Source organism: Megalops cyprinoides, chromosome 3 (genome assembly GCF_013368585.1).
Source record: "Megalops cyprinoides isolate fMegCyp1 chromosome 3, fMegCyp1.pri, whole genome shotgun sequence".
NCBI lineage: Eukaryota > Metazoa > Chordata > Actinopteri > Elopiformes > Megalopidae > Megalops > Megalops cyprinoides.
The window spans coordinates 27,906,532-27,922,786 of NC_050585.1; positions in this window are offsets into that span (position 1 = coordinate 27,906,532).

Sequence of the window (16,255 nt, forward strand, 5' to 3'; positions counted from 1 at the left end):
AGTGGCCCCGCCCCACCTCCCGTCGGGAGCTGCAGCGCTTCCTTGGGTTTGCCAATTTTTACCGCCGCTTCATCCGGGACTACAGCACTGTAGCAGCTCCCCTCACGGCCCTGACATCTACCAACAGGGCATTCTCCTGGACCCCGGCAGCCGAGGCAGCATTTCGCAACCTGAAAGGCCGCTTCACTTCTGCGCCCATCCTGACACAGCCTGATCCTGCCCGTCAGTTCATCGTGGAAGTGGACGCTTCGGACATAGGAGTGGGGGCCGTCCTGTCGCAACGATCGGCTGTCGATAACAAACTCCATCCCTGTGCGTTCTACTCTCACCGCCTCACGCCCACCGAGCGCAATTATGACATCGGCGACCGGGAGTTGCTAGCGGTGAAGCTGGCATTGGAGGAGTGGAGGCATTGGCTGGAGGGGGCAAAGACGCCGTTCCTGGTGTGGACCGACCATAAAAACCTGGAATACATCAGGTCGGCTAAGCGTTTGAACCCCCGACAGGCCCGCTGGTCCCTGTTCTTTTCCCGTTTCGACTTTGCCCTGTCCTACCGACCAGGAACCAAGAACAGGAAACCTGACGCCCTCTCTCGCCAGTTTGCACCAGCAGACGAGACCCCGGAACCCAGCACCATCCTGCCTACCCGGTGCGTGGTTGCGGCGGCGCAGTGGGACATCGAGACCACCGTCCGCGCCGCCCTCCAGACCGAGCCGGGCCCTAGCTCCTGTCCCCTTAACCGCCTCTTTGTACCTCGGCCTGTCCGATCCCAGGTCCTGCAGTGGGGGCACTCGTCCAGACTTGCCTGCCACCCTGGCACCCGACGTACTGCGGCATTCATTGGTCAGCGGTTCTGGTGGCCCACCATGAGGGAGGACATCTCCAGCTTCATTTCCGCCTGCTCTGTCTGCGCCCGGAATAAGACATCCAACCAGCCGCCCGCCGGTCTGCTGCAACCCCTGCCGGTTCCCCGACGACCCTGGTCCCACATCGCGTTGGACTTCGTCACCGGCTTGCCGCCATCAGATGGTAACACCACTATTCTCACTGTCGTTGACCGTTTTTCCAAGTCTGTCCACTTCATTCCGTTGCCCAAACTTCCCTCCGCCAAAGAAACTGCGCAGCTGTTGATACATCACGTTTTCCGGCTGCACGGCCTGCCCTCCGACGTGGTGTCTGACCGGGGCCCCCAGTTCACCTCCCACTTCTGGAGGGCGTTTTGCAGATTGCTGGGCGCTACAGTCAGCTTGTCGTCGGGGTTCCACCCCCAGTCCAACGGCCAGACCGAGCGGGCGAACCAGCAACTGGAGACGGTGCTGCGATGTCTGACTTCCCAGGAGCCATCAGCATGGAGCAAGCACCTGCCCTGGGTGGAGTATGCCGTCAATTCCCTGCCATCTTCTTCGTCGGGGCTGTCCCCTTTTCATTGTTGCCTGGGCTACCAGCCCCCTCTGTTTCCTGCCCAGGAGGAGGAGGTCGGCGTCCCCTCGGCAGCTGCGTTCATCCGGCGATGTCGCCGCACCTGGAGGCGTGCACGGCTCGCCCTGCTGCGAGCCTCAGCCCAGGCTAAGCGCTTCGCCGATCGCCGCCGCTCCAGAGCCCCTCGTTATCGCCAGGGTCAGCGAGTGTGGCTCTCCACCAGAGACCTTCCCCTCAGAACGGACTCCCGCAAGCTCGCCCCCCGCTTCATCGGGCCATTCCCCATTGCTAAGGTGATCAGTCCCGCAGCGGTCCGGTTGAAGCTGCCGCTCTCGCTCCGCCGTATACATCCCACCTTCCACGTCTCCAGAATCAAGCCTGTCTTCCGCAGCCCGCTCTGTCCTGCACCCCGGGCGCCCCCGCCACCCCGCCTGATTGACGGATCGGAGGCGTACACCGTGCGCCGCCTGCTTAAGGTTCGGCGACGGGGGCGCGGACTCCAGTACCTGGTTGACTGGGAGGGCTACGGTCCTGAAGAGAGGTGCTGGGTCCCTGCCAGGGACATCTTGGACCCCGCCCTCATCCGGGACTTCCACCACCAGCACCCTGGCGAACCCGCTGTGACGCCTGGGGGCGTCCGTAGGGGGAGGGGTACTGTCAGGGCTCCGCCCCCCTAGCTGTGGTGTTTTTGTTTTTTCCCTGTCCATGTGCTTTTTGTTTTTCCTTGTGTTCCAGCCCCGCCCCGCTCCCCGCCTGGTCCCCGCCCACCTGATTGCCCCATTACCTTCACCTGCCTGCCTGCCCACCTGCATCCCATCTCCTCATTAGCCCAGCCCTATTTCTACCCTGCTTGTTCCTGTCTTGTTTGCCAGTTCGTCTCAGCGTTTTCGTACCTGTTTCGTTCCCGCAGTTTTTTGGATTTCTGTATTCTCTGTGCCTGACTCTGCCTGCCCTTCGTCTTCGTTTTCTGCCTGCCGTTTTGTCCCTTTGCCTGATCGTTTGCCTGCCCGGTTCCTGATCCTGCCTGCTTCTGTTACTGACCCTGCTTTTGTCCACGGACTGCCTTCCGGTTTTCGACCCTGCCTGTTTTTGGTTTCGCTACGTTCCTGCCGTCATTAATAAGCCCGCCTCAACCTGAAGCTCTCTTGGTCTGCGACTGAGTCCCTGCCTGAGCCCTTACAGTTCTCTCTCAGAGCAAAAAGTGTTGGCTTCTTTCTGTATTTCTCTCTTTGGTTTCCACCAAACTTGACATTCAGAAGGGAAAAAAACACCAATAACCACTTGATTCTGTCTACTTCTCTGGCCAATGAAGCAACATGGAGCTTATGAAATAAACAACACTCTTCCAGTGTGAATGACCCATTTCTTCAAAACCATGCTAAAACATGCATTCAATATCCATATTCAACATACTCTATTTTCAACAAAAAATTGAATGAAAAAATAAAATTGATTTCTTCTTATGCTTACTAAGTTGTAAAATCAATATGCGAAGATTAAATATATCATTTTTCAGTGTGTCAGATCTGTCTTCACCAATGGAGTTTTCCTTAAAAGACAAACGAGGCCACACTTGTCAGGAAGTCACAGGAGTCAAATTGTATGCAAAGTTCTTAAAAGGGTGGAAGCTTCAGAGGAACATAATGGTTGGAAAAAGAGAGACAAGACACTTGATGTTATGTTATTTTAATGTTCAGAAGCTAAATGTACATCCTATTCTCCAGGCTTATGTAGCATATGAGTTTCCTCATTGTGAAAGTGCCAGGAAGTAACTGAGGACAACAGAATTCAGTAATGCTCAGAAGTTCTGAAAAATATATCTCCAAATGTAAAGGACTTTCCTGTGAATTGTTTTCAGCATGTATATCAATATTTGTTTTACCTAAGCTCATCTAAACAGCATGTTTCAGATGTGGACTGAATAGGAGAACATGTTTGTGAGCTTTACAGACAATGCACGGACAAAAGACATGAAGAAAGAATAGATGAGGATCACTCTTTACTATACTTTTTTACTTTTATCATACTTATTTATACCTTGTAGCAGCGATCACACCTCAACCACATGTTCATGTACACACACACACACACACACACACACAAATGGATGCTGGCACACATAAAAAATGAATGAGCAGCACTCACCTGCATGGTTCTGAGAAAGAACAGATGTTTCAGCAGTTCTCCAGCAGTTTTACTAACTTGCACTACTCATACACTCAAACTTCACAAAGATCCTCTTACAATATTAAAGTTTGTATCAATTATTAAACCAACCAGGTTTGCACATAGGGCTACACGTATCAGCAGTGTACAATTGTTAGTTTCTGCATCGTATATGTTTCTACATGACTTCCTTTCTTTGAACAGTTTTAGGGGCTTAAAATACAGTTCAGCATATCAACCACTCCTTTGCAATGATGTTAAATATAAGGAAATTTTTTAAAACACTTTTTATATTAAACCATGTAGTACAACATGCTGGGGACATACCCTTTCGACAAAGGTATTCAGCAGTTTATTTTGGATTAAGCCTCGTAGCTGAATTCCCACTACACCCACCATGCTGACATGCACCTGCTGGGAAATGATAAGCAGTCAGAGATTGCTCAGTGTTCCACCGCTGGCCAACTTAAAGAGATTTATAATTAGATGTGGAAATTAGGCCTCTAAATTTGCTTCCTGACAGGGACATGGGGTTTATGGGTTCTCTGCACATGCTGTTTTCAAGCCAGAGAATGACTGACAAGGGTAAAGTAGAATGTAGGAGCTGGCCAATGCCAACTATGAAATCCTATCAGCCAGCAGAGTTTAATGCTTTGGGCAGACACCCAACAACAGCTAAAAAAAAAAAAAGAAAAAAAAAATGAAAAAGACTGAAAATTTACAATAAGCAAAGCTTGCCTTTTGTCCTTTTAAGTGCAAAGGGGAAAAGGAACAATAACGTAACATTCCAGGCCCAGTCAAAGCCTAGCAGCCTTCTCTGTCAGCATGCCCGTCCCTTGAGCCCTTGCTCTCAGTGAGATGATGTCAGCCACTTTCCCATCTTCTCTTGAGCTGGCCGTGGCCAGAAGATGACGGCGAATGTCAAGGCAGTCAGTGCAGGTGACCTACTTGCACCCATCTGCATCCAAACCCACTCCTCATGTCTCCCCTACTTTTACGAGAGATTGGCTCTGAGGACAGTCTGCTCTTTGACTCAGAGAGTTAAAATGCATGAAGACGTAGGGCTTCTTTAAGCTCCTTCAAAAAAGTAATTACTTTTGCTTGGTGTAATTTATTGAAGTTTAAATTTCTTTTTTTTGTATTGAGAAGCGAACTGTCACACTCCGGTGTCATTTTAAAAACAACAAACAGTGGTGAGTCTGTGACAAATTATCACCACTCCCAGCACCCTGGCATACCTGATTCATTATAGGCGGATTAACAAGGGGTGCTGCATCACATTTTTCATTTCCACTGGAAAGCTTCACATAAGACAGAAGTGCACGTGCGTTCATTTGCATGCGTGACACGGGGCGACGCCCATTGGAAACACCTTGTTTTTGCAGGTCTCACCCCGAAGGAAGTGCAACAATGCGCCAAAGAGCTGACAGCTCTGGTGCCAGACTAGAGCCAGGTGCTGCAGAAATAAGGAGTGCAAGCAGGGCATATGATGACAAGCAGTCACGCTCATTCGCCCTGTCGTATTATCACAAAATAGAGAGAGGAACGGGGCTGACACCATGGGCTAATAGATTACGTGTACTCTGACTTCTAGTTTCAGTGCAATTTTCTTCATGATGCATATTTAGCTCCTTTCACTCACAAATCAATTGACCTCTTCATTCACATGGAAAGTGATCTCAACCATGATTTCTGACAGTTACATACTGAGGCTGAGAAATTGTCATGCTTTGTTTTTCTAACCTGTTCAAAACGCTCAATTATCTGTGATGCTAAATGTCCTTGTTTTAGGTCACAAAACAAGGTCATGTCTGGGAAAAAGAGGACGTATGGTCACCCTAATCAGTTGCCATGTTCAGATGTGCTCTGACAGTTTCTGTATGTATCATTGCTCATCACTATGTGAGGTTTGGACCTTTTCTTTGTATGGTCAGTCTAAGCATCTTCCAAATGACTAAATGTCAACATAAGCCTAAATGTAACCCATGGAAGGAAGGTCAGATATTACAGGTAGAAAGACAGGCTTCTGAAAGTGCATACCCTTGTGTAACCAATGTGGGCTCTCCTGTGGTAAGAAGCAACACGCTGAGACATCTCCCCATCACTCTACCCTCTGACCCAGCTCAGCCTGTACCCACTCAGGACAGAGCCGCTGTGATAAATTATGGTCATCAAAGTTACTGCCTTTTTTTACACTGCCATCAGTTACAGCCCCTGCTTTAGGACATAGGGCTGGTCGCAAAAACAAGGTCAAGCATTAAGGCCTCTTGATCAAGGCTGTTTGGCTGTCTGCTAAATCAAGGCCCAACTATCGGTCATAGATACAAGACATAATCAGCCCATTAAAGTTTAACTTGGATATCATACACACAGCAGCATTTTCTTTGTAATATTTTTTAAAGCTAGAGATAAAAATGTCAATCCATACATGTGTAAGAAGCATGACAAATATAGCTTACTTGTGCTGTTTGTTATATGCCGGTGTCATTACACTGGAATTACATAACAGTAACCTTGTTGCAATCTTGAAATGTTGTGTACATTTTCCATATCTATGTGTACAATCAAAAGTTTCCAGATGGCTAACATATGCATTAAAGTGTCTACTTGTTATACACCACAGGCTGGATAGATGTTCCCCTGTGGACACGGATTTCCTTGAGTAAATCACCTGAATTCAAACATCTGGTGCTATTGTCTTGCTATTCACTGGGAAAGTAACAATGGCTCTGTCAAGGTGAGGCATTTGCCAAATTGGCTGTCGAGAATGGTGGACGTGTAACAATACATTGCATCAAGCAAAGTTCATAAACCAGCTCCGGGTTTTCAGTGAAATCTGATCAAAGTCTCTTTGCTTAGTGAAGTGTGCGGTGGGCAAACACAACCAGAACCACCAGACCATGAATGCAGTTATGTCGCCCACAACCGCATGAAAGATGAGGATGACTTTTTATTTAAAGTGGGTCTCAAGGGCCTGCCCCTCAGGCTATGTAACCTTGCGATGCGAGACAAAAAAATGTCCTACAAAAGCAAAGCAAAAAATCTTTAAAACACCTGTTACAGACACCTCCCACACACACACACACACATACACAGAGCCATTTTTTGCTTTAAAGCCTCAGCTCTTGCAAATGTGTTTAATGAAGATTTCCTGCAATCGCCCAGATCTGAGGATGCATTATTAGCACGACAGATTTCCCCAGGCGAGAGTGCTGTACCAGCGCAACTGCATACGTGGCTCCAAAGCAGACCGGGGGATGCCTAATGAAGAGAACAACACATAAACAATGAAATAATTGACAACTATCCTACAGAGCATTCTGGCGAAGACTCTTTTAAACATGAGATGCAAATAAGGCACAGAAAAGGGAACAGCTACTTTGGAACATGCAAAAAAGCTGCTTGATCAAGCGCTTGATTAGCAGTATCAGTGCAGTGGCCGTGGCATCAAAATGTTCCCAACGATTCAAAGCAGCAACTAGACCTTCTAGGTGCTCACTTTGTTGCCAGTAGAAGGTTTAAGCCATGTCACCATATTTACCATCAGTACAAATCCAAGACAAATGAATTACATCACGGAGACAGATTTTGCTTGGCCACTACAGAAAGGGAATGGGTAAGGATGAAACCATCCAGGCAATAAGGACAACTTTGCTGTATGACATTGGGAAGATACAGTTATCCCCTCTTCAGGTGGCTCCTCTAATAACTCAGTAAGGATTACTGATAATAAACGTCTGAACAGCAAAGTGGCCTCCTGAATCATACCACTTATGACTCCGGCATTGTGCCAGAACACACATTTCTCCCATATCCAGTTGTTCTCTCATCCCTCTTGTTTTACATTGTACCTTCCATACAACATGCATATGTGTGTGAAAATGAGAGAGAGGTGAACAGAGAGAAATGGGGATGGGCTTTTTAATGACAGGATACTTATACCCCCTCCCAGATTTATCTGTGGATGAAAGCCAGACACACACATTTACCTTGGTGTTAATTATCATTCTGCCACAGAGAAAGGCCATTTAAACTAATACAATTCAGAAAATCAATCAAAACGTATCAATGAGCAATCACTATTCATTGCCCAGTGTACCATGTGTCTTGTTTTCCTCCTAATGGGTGATATATTGCCTTTCCACTGTGAATTCTTACACTAAACATCAGTGAATAGAGTAAAAACAGAACATCCTCTACGTTACAGAACATGTTATACGCAAAATTGTGACTGTGAAAAGAACATAACATTTTTAATGTTATCAAGGGGCACAGGAGGGATCAGAGAATGTTGCTCACCGAAATCCATTTCAGAGGAAATAAAAAGAGGATCAACATGTTTCTGTGGTGACAGGCAGTTTATAATAAATCCCATTAGCATGATCCGGGAAGACGTGTAAGTGAGTTTGTTTCTCCTAGCGCTCAGCTACCTTTACACCTGTCAGGGACAAGGCTTTCTCTGGCCCCCAAACTCTCACAGCTGTCACTGTGAGGATGCCAGTCATCCTGGCGCCCCATTCCTTTTATACCCCATCACATATACGGCTGTGTATACAGTGTGTGTATATATAAATATATGTGTGTCTGAAAGTCTTCTGTCAGCGCCTTAGAATGGGCTTTGCAAGCCTTAGTATCTACAGAAGGTGAGGACTGCCCTCTACAGGTGAGAGGGTGAAGTGTCAGCAAACAGCTCACATAAGTCCTGGTCAAGCCAGCAGGAATGATTAGCCTGATCACAAACAACCCCCACCCCCCACCTCCACTTACACATTTTGAGATTTATACTGCCTCTCACATGCCCATAAGCTAAAGGGTCTGACTTTTGGGCTGCACTTTTGTAACAGTGCCCAGAAGACCACCAGTGCCACACAGCTCCAAAGCTGCCAGATTGTCACTGTTGTGAGGTAATCTGTTGACCTCAACCGAGCAGAGAAAACTTGTCTCTTGTAGGATGACCTTGGAATAATTTATAGTCATGTATTTCATAGTCATGTGTCTGAGAAATTATTTTTAACTCCTTGAACATCAGAAAATCAAAATAGGGAAAGTATTTATATGAAATGACCAAATATGCTTCACACAGATGGCCTTCTAGGGCTGATTTCTTATTGCTTTGTGCAACCCTTGATTTTTTTTTTTATATCCCTAGATGCTTACTATGACAAAAGGGTTAACAGAGGTCTTCCAGAACATTAAGTGCAATTATATAATAAAAGATCTAGTTTGCCTGCTAACTACTACACAAGTAGAACAATCACAAACAATAGTAATGTTTTACCTAACTCGACTACCTTCTCATGCTACCTTCTCATATGTTCCCACTTTTATTCCTGTTCTCTTGGATCTAGCATTAAGTAGTATTCAAGTCTTAACTTAAACTCGCTAATGGCCTGCCAATTTTGACTAATTGAAATGACCGCAAGGTGTATGCTGCTCTGGCAGTCATGGGAGGGAGACTGGCAGAGAGTTGCTGGAATTTGACTTACTTTTTCATACAAAATGCAGAATGGACATGGGCATTCCCATTCTAAAATAATGCTCCCTCTTCACACATCAGTGTGAAATCTTCCAGCAAGGCACATTCTTGATACAGCAGTGTTGTGGCAACATTCTAGCTACATTACAGTTTATAACCAATTTGCTCGTGGCATCACTTTGAACAATACTCTTGATGTACATGTGATTAGTTTGCTGTCAATAGATTCAGGGCTCTTCAAAAAAGATTTGGGGCTAAAGCCTGGGAAGTTAAGTGCTAATGATGCTACTGGCATTAGCAGTGCTTTGGGGGCTCACTGCACTTCAGAGCTTCACCATACCGTGCCTTTACATGCACATTTTGTATGCCTCTGTACAGTTAATATTGCTTATTTTCCAGTGCAAGCTTGTGCAACAACAGCACAGGTCTCTCATTGCAGATTCTCACTTGTTTGATGTGTTGCTAGAGCCTGTTGATTTCACAGGAGGCATGGGGACTCAAATGAGGCACAATCAATAGTTTACACTGATGATCAATTCTTGTGACTCCCCATGACATACCACAAAGAACAGATTCTTACTCAAAAGTCCAGGTTTATCCAACATGACCTATTCTCACTATCTGTAGCAGCTATCTGCATTTATTATGAAACACCTCAGTAGGGGCTCATATTCAAGAAAAACCTTGTCTGTTTCATGTATTTTGCTCCTGCACTGATCACAGTCAGCTATGTCCAGTAGCCAGATCACATTCCAATTCAATACTTTGCATTTTGACAAAATGCAGGGCTCCTCACATTAACATTGTTGAAGATGTCAGTGTCTGCCACAACGATGCCGTTTACAGAAAGTAGAACAAAAAAGGAATTGGATCCAATCTTTGAAGACTGAAATGATAGAGAGCAGCAGAAAATATGCAAAGCGGTAAGAGAATAAAATTACCACAGCACTGGTGGTGCTGTCAACGGAGCACAGACGCATTCATATCAAGCAACCTTTTTCTACTGCTGTTTTCTCACCACTGTTCTCGAAAAGAATGAGGAAGGGTAACATCAGAACCCGCCAGCTTGTGTTACCAGTGTGATCGACAGGTAAGTGTCGGGCACCGAAGCCTGTTTCTGCTTGATTTGCTCAGCAGGGACATACACTGATAAACCTTCCCTGGAAAAAAAAACTAACAACTAACTGTGGCAGACTAAAAACAAAACAAAAATACAAAAAGTTAACCCTTCATGCATCCACAGGCTGAAGTGTTGATGAGACACCAATGGTTTGAGATGTCTGATTATTGTGTAAATAGTCATTGTTAATTAATGTCAAACAGTTCACAAACCTCCAACACCTACCATGCCCCTGGTAGGTCTGCCAACCTTTTGCTTATCTTTTATTCTGGCTCCAAAGTCATACTATGCCTTCTGTATATCTAATAATTTTTTGAAAGCTTAAACTGAAAACTTCATTGTGGCCTAAACTGCTTCTGGCCATCTACATCAAATAAATATAAATTAACATAAACACAGGCAATTGTGTCAGAACCAAGCATAAGCACATTATGTTTCTGAGATTTTGAGGGGGGAAAAGGGTAAGCACTACCAATTACAGGTACTCATTATAGGAGGCTAATTCAAGTTTGGAATTCAGTAATATGCCACATTGGAGCCAAAGAAAAAAGACCAATATATAACAGGTGTCAACCTTGAGATGGTTATGAGAAACTGGTGTGAAAAAAATAGGGCTTTGTAAAGGTTTTCTAGATGTGTTCTTTGGTCCTAGGCCTTTTTGCGTGAGAGTGCTTATCTTCAGCCATGCCACTTCAGGCTGTTAATATCTTTCTCTTCTCTCATTGCCCTTCCTCCACCCCCATCTAGTTCATCATAGCACAGACAAATAAAATGACCAAGAGGCAGGATGAAACTTAAGCTAAATTGTTTCCTCTGTTTTGAAAGGCTAACTATTGAAATTGAAAAGAAGAGCCTTTCAAAGTGTACCAGAATCAAATCCCATTGAAATAAAATGCAGTTAGGAGAAGCAGCTTTCATCTTCTGGAAATTGAACAGTGTTAAAATGTGCAGGATGCCCATGAACACAGTGATTCACTGTTTCCTCTTCAAACTGTGAAAGACTCGCTGATGCATTTAGAAGATTACAAGTAGTGCAAGGACTGTGTCTTTATGCTGCTGCCACTTAATTGATTTCAGGCGTCATTCAGCCGTCAAGCTGGCTTCCGTCCTCACTGCCTATCTGTCGTTTTTGATGTCAGAGGAGCCAGCAAAATGCCACAGACATAAACTGTTGATGACGTAGCAGGTGTCCAATCAGTATATGGTCCTTTAAGACCAGCATATTGTGCTGTTGCCTATGAAAGTGAAATGTGTTTCTTTAGCCAGTTCTTTCCACTTTTCCTACATACATTTATGCATTATGCTTCCATCATTGGACTATGTTTATTTTGTTTTCATGTTTTTCTCTTGTGTTTCTTTTTATTTTTTGGTAAAATAATTATGAAGCACCATGTTTTACATGTGAAGCAATGCATGTCTGTTTAATTATATTTGGAATGAAAACGGTCCTACAGGTTACATGATAAATAGAGGTGTAGTTGTAAGCTTTGCCCACATACACAGCCACATAATCTTAAAAATAGTTTGACCTTCTCATCTTATTGCCTGCCTTAACAGTGCATGTGCACTATTGTTGTGCCTCAACTGAACTCACTATAGTGAAGATGTATTTTTAAAAATGCATTTAGCTATGCATCAAGATCAAAAAGGTACAAGTTTAGTAGTACATTATAGTAATGCATCAACAAGCCCAAATATTTTAAACTGGCTTTCATGTGTTCAGCTCATGCTTGCTAAATACATGTGAAATAATGCATGATTACACGTATCTTGAGAATACTTTAAGGGCTACCTTCAAATGCTTTTCTTTTTCCTTTAAATTAGACTCCATACAGTCTCCGTTTCTTTGAGGGAACTTGTCACAGAGCAGTCTAAAGGTTTGCTCACGGTATGGACAATGACACATGGTCATAAAACAGGAAGACAGAAAGGTCACTTCAAATTACGGTGAGCAGAAAGAGGGGTGGAATTGGGCCGAACATGCCATAGTGCATCCCTCATGAAAGCAAAAGCACTGTATCGTCAGTACATCAAAGCCGTCTTGCAATGGTACAATTCTCTCTTCCTATGTGGTCTGTCCAATGGCAAAAAAAAATCCAGATGACATTTCTACTTTTAATTCTGTCCAGCTCTTACCATCTGCTAGCCTAATGTGATTCAAAATGACGTTGTGATTTCCAGCCAAAGTATTTAAGCAAATCCGAAATATGTATGCCAGTTTCCAAGAAACAAATGGACTAAATAGCTACATTTTAACTTTCTTAACAAAGGCTTCAACAATGACTGAAGGCAAGAGGTGGAAGCGTATGATTGTGTGATCTGGTTGTAACCCTAAAAGTAAATGTCTAACTCCCTCAGTGCTCAAAGTCTGCAAATGCAATTAGGTTTGTGTATTATGTGTGTAAATCATCCAACACAGCCAATCCCGTGCCGTGTGAGTCCGCATGCAGTCTTGCAAAAAGGACAGACAGGCAAATCAGACAGAAATACAATTCTGACCAATAGTCTACTGGAGCAACAGAGGGTCAGCCTTTTGTTTTCCCACTGACTCTCGCTCGATGACGTCCCAGGGGCAGCTGTCAAAAAGCCAGGTCAACATCCCTGTCTCTTACAAATACATGGTACATGGCAGTGGATACTTAACACCAAGGAAAGGCTCAAGATGGGCATAACAGCATGTTCAGTTTCCTTATTGAACTGTCATTTCTGTTCACCACTCAAATTCTTATATATATTTTTATATTACATTACATTATTATTACATTATTGGCATTTAGCAGACACTTTTATCCAGAGCCACTTACATTGGTTTTTTAACGTTATCCATTTATACAGCTGGATATTTACTGAGGCTATTGTGGGTTAAGTACCTTGCCCAAGGATACAGCAGCAGTGCCCCAGTGGGGAATCGAACCTGCAGCCTTTTGCGAATCCTGCTCCTTACCACTATGTTACACTGCTGCCCCAGTTTCCAATCTCTGCTTCTTATCTACCAAATTCTACATTTGCACTGAGATTATACATAAAGTAGAAAAATGTAAATATCCATGCTTGAATGCTTGAGTTTTCGAGGCTTGAGTGCGAGAGCGTGAGGCGCTGGTCCAAATTAGTGAGATTCGCACACAATGCACGAGTCTTCAGGTGTCTGAGGGAGGGATATAAATAAAACAGGAACTGTGTCATGCTTTTTTAGGATTGAACAAAAGACAAGGAATCGACTGGGACCTCTCACACGGCTGCCTTGACAAATTCCTTATTAGATGGCAGAAAGTAATTCCTTCTATTTTATGATGAGTAGGATCTTGATTTTAAACTATCCCGTCTCGAGCCACTCACAGGGACACACAGTATTGTTAGATTATTTACTCTAGTAAGAAAAAGCTACACACAAGTCTAAGATGACTTAATCTGCTCTATAGCTCACAGGCTATGTTATCCTTGTCAGGTCAAAACACACAAAAGGTGGGAAGCATAATTATGCACAATCCCTATTATATGGAAGGCCTATCGAAAGAACTTCTTGAGGTCCTAACAAAAGAAAAATTGGTCCTTCTGGCAGCCGAGATGACAACGAGCATTCCTCCTGTGATAGCACCGTAATTTCTTAGCAAAAAAAAAGAAAAATGCAAAGTCGGATGAACAGATCTGGGTTTTTAGAACAGAAAGTCCCCACTCCTGGCATAGCTATATGGTTTCCATTTATAAAGTATATCCTGAGAGATAGAAAAAGAGAGAGAGAAGCCTGGGTTATCTTGAAGGAGGAAGGTGTTGAGGGAGACCCAGAAGTTTGAATGGTGAACGGTTATGGCAGGCAGAGGCCGGAGATAAGAACGCGCCAGGGCCGATAACGCGCCGCCCGAAATGGGATGGAAATGTGGGCCTCTCGGGCCTCCGGCACTCCGATCGCGGTCGGGCTGCTCTAATTAAAACTCCAACAAAAGGGGAGAGGTGTTTCATTTCCAGCACGCCTCGACTCTGAAAGGCTGGAGATAACGTCCCCAGGCCTTTGAAGCACAGTGCCAGACACAGAGGCTGTGCCTAACATGGCCTTAAACAGACCAACCAGAATACCTGGTACAAGAAAGGTTTGTTTTCTGATAAGACCAGGGTTCAGCGGATACAGCTGCCTTCAACATTGTATATAAGCTCACAGATACATTGCCAAATTTTCCGATACCAAGGCATTAAACATCCCAAAGGCTAAAGAGAACATCTGTGGTCGGGCAGGTAGTTCTGTAAAACTTTGTAGTTTAGTAATAGCAAAATTACCTTGGGAAGAAATTAGTAATATACAGACTAGCCTACTGTGATCATTGTTGTATAATTTCTGTTATTTCCAATTGCTCTATGCAGTATATGTACATATATGTATTTTGTTATGTTTCTGTCAGTGGAATAAAATTTATCTACACTTGTGGTGTAGGTTTTGTGAATTTATGAACTGCATTTTTGTACTCTTGCTTTGTAAGTTGATTGTGTAACAGTGTCTGCCAGGTGATTTAATGTAGCCTGTAGTAATTATACATTCTATAAAGTTACTATAAAATTCAATTAAATTTTATTTGTATGGCGTTTTTTACAAAGGACATTCTCACAAAGCAGCTTTACAGAGATCCCCGAGCTTGAGCAAAATCCAATTCAAAGGGGAGCACGTCTGCCTCTGGCTAGCACCGATCAGTCCAATTACGTTTTCCGTAAGTTTGTGGAAGTAGGCCTATATTAGTTAAATCCATTGTAGTAGTAGTAGTACTGTAGTAAGGAATAGTCTGGGGGTGTAGGTGAAGAATCAGGACAGTTCTTGATTAAATAAAATGAGTACAGATATGTAGCAATGGGAAGGGTAGAGATGTCATTGATAAAGCAATGGTAAGGAAGTCTGGCTGCGTGAGTTTGGTTTGCTGGGCAGTGGTCAGGGAGGAGAGCAGGTGTGGTATATGGGCTGAGCCAGTGGAAGGAAACGGCTAGGAGGATGGTCAGGTCAGTGAGACTGGCTGGAGAGCAGGTGTGGCATCTGGAGTTGTACTAGGGGAGCTAGGTTGTGGAGCTTGATCAAATCTTGTGGCTAAGGTTCCATGCAGATACTTTGGAGTGGGTGAGAGAGGAGAACTATTAGGTACAGAAAAAATTAGAAGTAGACACAGAGATAAATGGAGGATGAGAGGGTGGGGGAATAGTAGTAGATAAAGCTATTGAGTAGATGAGAGAGAGGGGGGAAGAGAGAGAGGAGTCTGCATGCAATTAGGAAAACCCTGACAGAATAAAGCAATGGCAGCATAACTACAGGATGGGAGGCCAGTACATTTATGAAGGCAAATCTGAGACTGTCACCGCCACTGGAACAGATAAACACAAAGTTACTATTCCACGATATAGCAGAAACACTGACAGCTCAGTTTAACACAGGCTCTATAGTTTGCATCAGTCCTCCAGCCCCATAGCTTAACTGTAAGCTTTGATAAAAAAGGTTCATTTTAAGCCTTGACTTGCAGACTGACAGAGTGTTTGCATCCTGCATACTGTAGACAGGTAGACTCCTTAAGAAAGGAGATCAATAGAAAAAAAGCTTGACCACCTGCAGGATTTTGTATTTTCCACTTTCTCTACTCCGTATAACCGCAAGCATGTTCTGTCACCACAATTTACCAAATATATGTCATTTCAGTGGATTAGGTCTCATTTGTCGCTAGATGTGGGTTTAGTGAGGTAAGTTTAAGGGTTTGACGTGGGTTGAGGGGAAGAGTTCACAGCAATGGGGGTTGAGGGGTAGCAGTGTAGCATAGTGGTAAGGAGCAGGACTCGTAACCGATTGATTCCCCACTGGTGCATTGCTGCTGTACCCTTGGGCAAGGTGGTTAACCCAGAGTTGGCTCAGTAAATATCCAGCTGTGTAAACAAATGACATAAAATTGTAGCCTATGTAAGATGCTCTGGTGAATGACAATAATGTAATGTAATGATTTGGGGTTGTTGTACATGACCCCATAGTTACAATGTAATCATTACTCCCCAAAAAAAAAAAAAAAAACAGAGAATTTTAATGTGAATGTTAGAACATGCCTTACAACACATGCACA